Genomic DNA, 10,837 nt, shown 5'->3' on the forward strand with positions numbered 1-10,837 from the left:
GTTTGATCTCCTTGCTGTCCAAGGGACTCTGAAGAATCTTCTCCAGCACCACATTTCGAAAGCATCAGCTCTTTATGGTCCATACAAGACCACTGGGATCTCTCCATTTTCATTTCTAATTTTATTGATTTGATTTTTCTCCCTTTGTTTCTTGATGAGTCTGGCTAGTGGTTTGTCAATTTTATATATCCTTTCAAAGAACCAGCTTTTGGCCTTGTTGATTTTTGCTATGGTCTCTTTTGTTTCTTTTGCATTTATTTCTGCCCTAATTTTTAAGATTTCTTTCCTTCTACTAACTCGCAGTCATCAAGACAGTATGGTACTGGCACAAAGACAGACATATAGATCAATGGAACAAAATAGAAAGCCCAGAGATAAATCCACACACATATGGACACCTTATCTTTGACAAAGGAGGCAAGAATATACAATGGAGTAAAGACAATCTCTTTAACAAGTGGTGCTGGGAAAACTGGTCAACCACTTGTAAAAGAATGAAACTAGATCACTTTCTAACACCATACACAAAAATAAACTCAAAATGGATTAAAGATCTAAATGTAAGACCAGAAACTATAAAACTCCTAGAGGAGAACATAGGCAAAACACTCTCCGACATAAATCACAGCAGGATCCTCTATGATCCACCTCCCAGAATTCTGGAAATAAAAGCAAAAATAAACAAATGGGATCTAATTAAAATTAAAAGCTTCTGCACAACAAAGGAAACTATAAGCAAGGTGAAAAGACAGCCTTCTGAATGGGAGAAAATAATAGCAAATGAAGCAACTGACAAACAACTAATCTCAAAAATATACAAGCAACTTATGCAGCTCAATTCCAGAAAAATAAATGACCCAATCAAAAAAGGGGCCAAAGAACTAAATAGACATTTCTCCAAAGAAGACATACAGATGGCTAACAAACACATGAAAAGATGCTCAACATCACTCATTATCAGAGAAATGCAAATCAAAACCACAATGAGGTACCACTTCACACCAGTCAGAATGTCTGCGATCCAAAAATCTGCAAGCAATAAATGCTGGAGAGGGTGTGGAGAAAAGGGAACCCTCCTACACTGTTGGTGGGAATGCAAACTAGTACAGCCACTATGGAGAACAGTGTGGAGATTCCTTAATAATTGCAAATAGAACTACCTTATGACCCAGCAATCCCACTGCTGGGCATACACACCGAGGAAACCAGAATTGAAAGAGACACATGTACCCCAATGTTCATCGCAGCACTGCTTATAATAGCCAGGACATGGAAGCAACCTAGATGTCCATCAGCAGATGAATGGATAAGAAAGCTGTGGTACATATACATAATGGAGTATTACTCAGCCATTAAAAAGAATTCATTTGAATCAGTTCTGATGAGATGGATGAAACTGGAGCCGATTATACAGAGTGAAGTAAGCCAGAAAGAAAAACACCAATACAGTATACTAACACATATATATGGAATTTAGAAAGATGGCAATGATGACCCTGTATGCAAGGCAGGAAAAAAGACACAGCTGTGTATAACGGACTTTTGGACTCAGAGGGAGAGGGAGAGGGTGGGATGATTTGGGAGAATGGCATTCTATCATGTATACTATCATGTAAGAATTGAATCGCCAGTCTATGTCTGACGCAGGATACAGCATGCTTGGGGCTGGTGCATGGGGATGACCCACAGAGATGTTATGGGGAGGGAGGTGGGAGGGGGGTTCATGTTTGGGAACACATGTAAGAATTAAAGATTTTAAAATTAAAAAAAAAATAAAAAAGAATTAATAGCAACCCCCCCCAAAAAAAAAAAAAAAAAAGACCACTGGGAAAACCATAGCTTTGACCATATAGACTTTTGCCTTTTAATACACTCTAAGTTGTCATAACCAGTCCATTCTAAAGGAGATCGGTCCTGGGTGTTCTTTGGAAGGAATGATGCTAAAGCTGAAACTCCAGTACTTTGGCCACCTCATGGGAAGAGTTGACTCTTTGGAAAAGACTCTGATGCTGGGAGGGATTGGAGCAGGAGGAGAAGGGGACGACAGAGGATGAGATGGCTGGATGGCATCACTGACTCGATGGACGTGAATTTGAGTGAATTCCGGGAGTTGGTGATGGACAGGGAGGCCTGGCGTGCTGCAGTTCATGGGGTTGCAGAGTCAGACACGACTGAGCGACTGAACTGAACTGAACTGAAGTTGTCATAGCTTTTTTTCCGAGGAGCAAGTATCATTTAATTTCATGGGTACAGTCACTGTCTGCAGTGATTCTGGAGCCAAGAAAATAAATTCTATCACTGTTTCCATTTTTTCCCCATCTATTTGCCATGAAGTGATGGGACTGGATGCCATGATTCATTTTTTGAATGTTGAGTTTTAAGCCAGCTTTTTCACTCTCTACTTTCATCCTCATCAAGAGGCTCTTTAGTTCCCCTTACTTTCTGCCATTAGAGCGGTATCATCTGCATATCTGAGATTGTTGATATTTCTCCTGGCAATCTTGATTCCAGCTTGTGCTTCATCCAGCCGGGCATTTCACATGATGTACTCTGCATATAAGTTAAATAAGCAGGGTAACAATATGCAGCCTTGACGTACTCCTTTTCCAAATTGGAACCAGCCCATGTTCCATGTCCGGTTCTAACTGTTGCTTCCTGATCTGCATACAGGTTTCTCAGGAAGTAGGTAAGGTGTTCCCATCTCTTGCATTTTCCACAGTTTGTTGTGATCCATACAGTGAAAGGCTTTAGTGCAGTCAGTGAAGCAGAAGTAGATTTTTTTTTGAATTTCTTTGCTTTTTCTGTTATCCAACAGATGTTGGCAATTTAATCTCTGGCTCGTCTGCATTTTCTAAATCCACTTGGTGCATCTGAAAGTTCTCAGTTCATGTTCTGCTGAAGCCTAGCTTGAAGGATTTTGAGTATTACCTTGCTCACATGTGAAATAGGTGCAATTGTACAGTAGTTTGAACATTCTTTGGCATTACTTTTTTCTGGAATTGAAATGAAAACTGACCTTTTCTGTCAAAGTTACAAAGTTAGAAGAAAGTACTCAACAAGTAGTATTTTCTTATTGCTATGTTTGTAGATATGATGTTTCTAGGATCCCAGTTTCGTAAAGGATTGAACTACATCAGGGATACTCAGCTTCAGCATTGTTGAATGTCTAACCTATTTAAATAGGATAATTCTTTGTAGCAGGGGGATTGTCCTGTGCATTGGGTGATGTTTAGAAGCATTTCTGGTATCCACCCACTAGATGTCAGTAGCACCTTCTTCCCTCCCCCACTTCTCTCTTTAGTGACGATCAGTCAGAACTGTCCCTAGATACGGACAGATGTTTTCTGTGGGGAGCCAAGAATCACAGATCTGCTTTCAGTGAGCCATTTGTTTACAAATTTATTCCCTGAAAAAATTTGAGGAAGTTTTACCTGAAGATTTAATATAAGGTGCTATGTTGACTTATTGAGGGAGATGGGATGAAAAGGCAAGCACATGATAATACAGAATTTAAGCAACAAAACAACATTGCCAGGTTAGCTGTATAAAATATTAAGTACTCTGCTATCAACAGGGTAAGTCTGTTTCAGAAAGACCAAGAAAGGAATTCTAGATAGGTTAGGTCGTGCCTTGGCTTCCCTGGTGGCTCAGAGGGTAAAGCGTCTGCCTGCAGTGCAGGAGCCCTGGATTCGATCCCTGGGTCAGGAAGATCCCCCCTGGAGAAGGAAATGGCAACCCACTCCAGTACTCTTGCCTGGAAAATCCCATAGACAGAGAAGCCTGGTAGACTACAGTCCATGAGATCACAAAGAGTCGGACACGACTGAGCGACTTCACTTTCACTTTCACTTTAGGTCTTACCTTAATTTGGTCTTGAAAGAAAGGATTGAATTGTTTGGACACAAAAGGACCTGTCCTGATCTGGTAAATAGTAAGAATGAAGACTCAGAAGTGCAAAATATAAGGCAGTAAAGCCTGCCTTGGAACTGTAGATGGATTAGAATGATTGAATCAGAAACTTTTGGGGGATAAAGATGCAGAGCAGTGGGAACTCAGGCTAGGAAGTCCTGAGACCATACTCAAAAGAGTCTTTGAAGCCAAACTTCCGTATTTACAAGGTGCTTGGTGTTCAGCAAGGTGCTCGTCACAACATAAAGTACAGAGTTGCATGAGATGCTGCTCTGCCTTTGGACTTTTATCTTTGACATAATGGAAAGTCCCATAATTCTCGAGCAAGAGAATAATATTTTTGAAATGATGTTTTAGGAAAATTAACCAGATGGTAGGAAGATTAGTGAAAGTGTGAAACTTGGCATGGAAGATGGTTTAGGGGCCCTTGAAGCGGTTTATGTGTGAGCTAAAAAAGGCCTCAACCAGGGGCAGCAAACTTTTTTTTTGGTAAAAGTCAAGACAGTAAATAATTTTGAGTTTTCGGGCCATGCAGTCTCTGTGCAGGTCCTGACCTATTCTGGTGGAGTGTAAGAGCAGCCATATGTAACACATACATGAATGGGCATGGCTGTGGTCTAATAAAACTTTATTTACATAAACAAATGGCAAGTTGTGGACCATACTTAGCCAGCTCCTGGTCTAATAGTTGAAAGAAAACTAGGAGAGAATTCAATAAAAAGAATTTGAAAAAAACTTTACTGAACTTGGATAATAAGTCAACAGGGTTAATAGGAGGAAGGTGAGTGGTAGATGTGGAGAGGGAAAAAAGCAAGGTTTCTCCTAGAGTTTCAGGCTTAGCGGGTACCAGTAAGCGAGTTGAAGAGCAAGTGTCAGTGATTTCAGTAACCAGAAAGATGTGTTTGAATTTATAACTTTTGAGAACCTGTCAAACTAGCAGCTGGCTCTGTTGTGCCATGAGGGGATGTCTAGGCTGGTCAGAGAGATCAAAGGAGTATTTTTAAAGATGTTGTACCTACGGGGAAATTATAGCTGGCTAAAGGACAGAAGGGCTTACCTGGTGGCTCAGTGGTAAAAAATTTGCCTGCCAATGCAGAAATGGGTTCAACGCCTCCATCAAGAAGATCTCCTGGGAAAGTAAATGGCTACCCACTCTAGTATTTTTGCTGGGAAATCCCATGGACAGAGGAGCCTGGTGGGCTTTAGTTCATGGGGCTGCAAAAGAGTCAGACACAACTTAGTGACTAAATGACAGCCACCAAAAGGACAGAAGGATACACCCTGGATACACCTGGATACACCTGGGAGAACACCTCTCAGGTGAGGATACACCTGGGAGAACACCATGTTTATGGAGTGGAAGGAGGAAGATGGATCTGGAGAGACTGAGATAGGGAAACAGAGGGAGGTCAGGGTAATCCTACCTGAAGAGCCAATGACCAAGAATAATTTTTAGAAGGTATTGGTTATCACTTTCTGACATTTCACGAGGACAAATAGAATGGGGACTGAGAACAAAGCTCTTTCATTTGCCGATTAGAAGGCCACCGGTGGCCCCTCGGGATACAGTGCTATTTGTTTTGTGGCAGGTGACATCTTAGAGGTTCAACATAGAAAAGATGTTGAGAAAGTAAGAGGAAGCATGTGTTTTGAAACAAGAACAGAACAGTAATTGAAGGGAGCACCTTTTTCAAATTAGAAGAGAATTGTGTGTGGTTGGTGAGTGAGGAGAAGGACTCAATGGAGAATAGACTCAAGTTGTCACAGAGGGAGGGGGTCAGCAGAGGTCAAAATGAAGAGGATAACATGGGGATGAGGGAGGGATTCACCCTCTGACTGAAAATGCTAGATGATGCCTGTGCCCTTGGATATTCTAAGCTGTTCTCCCTGGATGACTTTCTTCTTTGCTGTTCTGTAGAAAGGAAGTCTGTTAGTTTACACAAGATCAGGAAGTGAAATGGAAGGATGATTTAGTAGTATAGTAGTAAACGATTTAGTAGTATAAAGAAGATCACCAATAGGTATTATTTAATATAAATTTATTTATTTTAATTGGAGGCAAACTACTTTACAATGTTGTAGTGGTAGAGATCTAGAACTCAGTACATAGATTATTGTGACATTTTCAGGTTTCCTTTAGCAAAGTCGGTCATACTGGCTAGGACTTAAAACTGAGCATGGAAAGTTTATTTATTTATGTATTTTGCATCAAAACCATTAAGAAGAGACAAGAGAAAAATAAACATTTTGTGGTTAATGAAAATGCCCCTCATCTGTAGGAAGAAACTGCCAGCTCTGTTTTCTTTGGCTATCAACACAACCAACAAAAAGAAGAGCATATTTATTTAGATGGGATTGGGTCAAATTTGACTATAGAGTTGGATGGAGAAAGTACTTGTCTCAAAGTACACAGAATCCTGTTGTTTCATGTCTTCTTGGATGGAGGGTTGATTTCTCTGCTTAGACATCTTTAGGATACAGACACCCTTGTAAGGGTTACTATGGGAAGAAGTTAATGTTAAAACTCTTGGCAGAAGAGAAGTTTATGTTAAATTTGATGTTAAAACTCTTAGCATGGTGGGAAAAGGTCTGCAGAAAAAAGTAAACAAGAATTTAAAAAGGAAAGACAAATACTGCCTGCTTCTTTAGCTTTTGTTGTTTTCCCTGAACTGTTGTGGACAACATATGTGGCCAGTGGGTTGTAACTAGACTTCCCACGTGCTCACAGCTGACATGTGTGAAGTCCTCACTTGGGCTTTCTGAGTGCTTTATTTATATCAACTCATTTAATTCTCACATCAGCTTGATGAGTTGGGCACTATCATTATCTCCCAGTTTACAAATGAGGGAGTCACTCAGCTAGTGGGTGGGGGCCAGGATTTGAACCCAGGCAGCCTGGCTCCTGAGCTGACAATATTAACTGCTGGTGAATCTTCTGAGAAAATGCACTAATTATTTTTCAGCCCTCCACCCTGGTTTGAGCCTTCAACAGTAACAACAACAACAACAAAATGGAAATGTTTTTGTTGTAGCCACGCATTCTGGGAAACAAACTCACTCAGAAGCACAATGCAGATAGTGGAGTGCAGTTTATTACACCGGCGGGCCCAAGGCAGAGTCTCCTCTTAGCCAAGGCCCCCGACCAGTTTTTGTGAAAACCTTATATACCCTAAGTGTACATGCTCAAACCCAGCTCCCCAAATTCTCTGAAACTAGTCTAAACAAAGGAAAAGAAAGATATAATCAAAGTTAACCTGTGATTCGTATGCCTTAAACCCATGATTCGTATGCCTTAAGCCTAGGTAGTTAACAGTAGACAATTATCAGTAGGCCTGTGGTCATACCCCAGTAAACATAGCAGAATTTATGATTCTATTCGGTTACACAGATAATTAGGGTATTCTTTTAGGTGACATAGAGTCTAGGTACGAGCCCTGGGACTCTTCCATGGTGGAGCGGGGGCGGGGGGGGGGGGTCTGGTTTTCCAGTTCGTATGTCGTTTCCATAGATACTGGGCATATAGCTCAAAGTCCACAGTCTGGCCCAAGATGGAGTTCTGCTTTTAAGATGGAGCCTGTTCTGTCTGTTTCCTCCTTCATTCCCCCCTCCTGACGCTCTTAACTCATAGTATGAGCATCACTCGCAGGGATATATTGCACGCTCGCTCTCTGACCGCCAATTTGGGAGAACGACACCAACCTTTGGGTTACAAAGTTCATAGTACATTGTAAAATGCAGGGTCCACAAAGCAGAACTATCAAGGCAACTATAACAATGGTAAATATAGCTTTCCAACATTCACCCTTCATCCAAGATAGGACTGAAGTCCAGAAAGGAATGTTTTCATTTGACATTGCTTTTACCTGGTTTTTCATGTCATCTAAAGCAGCTGATATATTGCCAGATAAATCAGCAATATATACACAACATTCAACCTTAATTATAGCACAGGTCCCTCCTTGAGCAGCTGTGAGCATGTCCAAAGCCATTCTATTTTGAATTACCACTTTTCTCATTTGGATTTGTTCTTCATTTAAGGCTTGGATGGCTTTAACACTACCTAGGAGGGCCTGTTTGTGAAATTAGCCAAGGCTTCTACTTTAATCATAATTTTTGTTGTCCCTATAGAAGGTACAAATAAAGCAGCAATATACTCATACCACTGAAACACAGACCTTGTCCACCTCGCATGTAAATAAAGTAGATTTATCAGGGCTTGTTGTAGGTTAGGCTTTAGGCTACCATGGGCAAAAGCAAACTCCAGTGTGCAGCAGCCTACCCAGCCGATTGGTAACCAAGGCCAAAAGGTAGGCCCACAAAGCCATTGGGTTCCCTTGGGTGCCACCCAGCGGATTCCAGGGTTGTATTTCCAATCAGAGCCTGGCCAATGGATGGACTGGTTGGGGTGGTATGTAACCTTGAATGTTCATTTACATTGTTCGGGGGATAGATACCCCATATATTTTAGTTCTTTTGGGTGTAATGGATAGTCAACAAACCCTACCCTTCATTCTTTTTGTTCCCAGCATATAGCGGTGGGAGTAATTAATTGACCCTTTTCTGGGGTCATCGAGAAATATTCATCCCAGACTTGGTAGAACTGTTCAACATACCTAGAGGCCTGTTCTCCCTTTCTGGTCAGGGAGAGCTTTTTCCCTTTTTTTTCTTTAAATATGAGGTATAGGTTTTTGTTAGTCCTATGAAACTGGTGTTTACATCAAATGTAACCCCATGGCCCAAGTCTATTGACTGTAGTTCTGGCTTACACCAAGAGAGCAGGGAGACATTATGATTGACAAGAGAAAGGAAAGTCTTTTTGTCATCCCAGAAAAGAGCAGAGTGGTTTAAAATCTCCTTGGTGGAGTGGTAAAAATCACCAAGGAAGTCCATCCATCACAGACAGAGGCATAGCCCCACATACCCAGCAGTTGAAGGTGTTGTGGAAGTCTGCATAGGAATGTGTCCTAGAGATGAAAACATTGTCCTGAGTTTAAATGGAAGTTAAATTCAAAATCACGTTGATGAGGCCAAACAGCAGGAGTTGATTAGGTGGCTTCTTCCTGAAGGGGCTCGCCCGGGATATTCTTTTCCTTCTTCTTAAGGATGATCTTAGTCTCCCGAGGGTCAGTGGGGTCCCTCTGCACAGTCCACTCAGTGTTTTCTGGGTCTGCGTGGTATGTCTGTTCGTGCTCATGTGGTTGATCCAGGGAGTGACACCTGCAAATTTAATTGCCATAGGGGTGGTTAGAACAATAGTATATGGACCCTTCCAATGTGGGGCCATGGAGTCGTGTTTACAGTCCTTGACCCACACCTAATCCCCAGGCACAAAATCATGTATCTGGTCCCCAAGGGGGAATGGCACCCTCTCTTGTACAAACTTAGTTACCTGATTTATTACCTTACCCAGTTGTTCCATCTGCTGTGAAATCTCATCTCCCCATCCCTGAGACAAATTTGTTGACAGCTGTTTTATTATGGGAGGGGGCCTCCCATACACAATATCGTATGGAGAATAGCTATGGGACCATGGGGTCATCCTCAGTCTGAGCAGAGCCATCGGAAACAAGTCCACCCGGGAGCAGTCAGTCTCTGTGACCCACTTGGAGAGTGTCTCTTCAAGTGTCCAGTTTGTTCCTTCCACCATCCCAGAACTCTGGGGCCTATATGCTGTATGTAATTTCCACTTGATGTTTAAAATTTTGCTTGCTTGTCGTACTAAATCAGCTACGAAAGCCGGGCCATTGTCCGATCCAGTGCTGGTAGGAAATCCAGATCTGGGAACTATCTCCCTAAGCAGGCACTGGGCTACTTTTGATGCTCTTTCAATCCAGGTAGGAAAAGCTGCTACCCATCCTGAGAATGTACATACCATGACCAGCAGGTAATGGTCGTGTCTGTGAGGTTTCATTTGTGAAGTCCACTTCCAGGTGTTCAGAGGGCAGCGTGCCTTGTAGCTCAATCTGTCTGTGCCGAGAGTCAGCACTGACCTGTGAGCAGCCAGTGCAATTCTGAGATTCTGTCCTGCGTAGCGAAGAGAGACGGGGAAGTGTGGCAAAAGCATACCTGGAGTCTGTGGAAATGTTTGTCTTCTTACCTTTTGACAGCTGGAGGGCCCAGATTAGAGCATATGGTTCTGCCCCTTGAGCGGACCAGTGTGATGGCAGAGAGCCAGCCTCAGTGATGGTTTCTTCCATGACTACTGCATATCCTGATAGTCGTCCTTGTTTCACCAGGCTGGTGCCATTGGTGTATAGGACGAAATCTGGGTCCGGGATTGGCTGGTCTCTCAAGTCAGGTCTGCTGGCACATTTCCTTGCAGTCATGTGAGGCTCCACCTTCTCCCACGGGAAGGAGAGTGGCCGGATTCAGGGGCCTGTCAAGGCTCAATAGTAACATGTGGGTTCTCACATAACCGTCCCTGGTATTGAGTAATCCGGGATGTTGACCACCATTTATGGAGGTCCCCTCACAAGAGAGTGTTGACCTCATATGGGACTTTTACGATCAAATCTTGGCCCAAAGTCACCTTGGTTGCCTCCCAGACCAGTAAGGCAACTGCGGCAGCTGCCCTTAAGCATCCCAGCCACCCAGTGGCAACATTGTCCAGCGGTTTCGGGAGATAAGCCACGGGTCTGTCCCATTTCCCCATAGTCTGGGACAACACTCCCATAGCCACCTTGTCCTTTTCAGTCACATAAAGTGTAAATGGCTTAGCAAGGTCTGGCAGGCCCAAGGCGGGTGCTGCCGTAACTGTACTGGGTTTGAGTTCTATTACCAGTGGGACTTGTTTTGCAACCCTGGAGGGGTTGTCTTCTGCCCAGACCTCAGGGAATTGTTGAGTTAACTCTCTCTCTAGACTGTTTAGCCTGTCTGGTTTCCCTTCTGGGAGATCGTGCAGCCTCCATTCACCTTGAGGGGTTACTGG

General features: G+C 42.8%; 1 pseudogene; it reads right to left on the bottom strand.

Annotated features, from left to right (window-relative positions):
• Window positions 1–7,526: 7,526 nt before the first annotated feature.
• On the bottom strand, window positions 7,527–10,235 carry LOC138089567 (endogenous retrovirus group PABLB member 1 Env polyprotein-like; annotated as a pseudogene).
• Between the last annotated feature and the right edge of the window lie 602 nt (window positions 10,236–10,837).

The sequence above is a fragment of the Capricornis sumatraensis genome, chromosome 13 (assembly GCF_032405125.1).
Source record: "Capricornis sumatraensis isolate serow.1 chromosome 13, serow.2, whole genome shotgun sequence".
Taxonomy (NCBI): domain Eukaryota; kingdom Metazoa; phylum Chordata; class Mammalia; order Artiodactyla; family Bovidae; genus Capricornis; species Capricornis sumatraensis.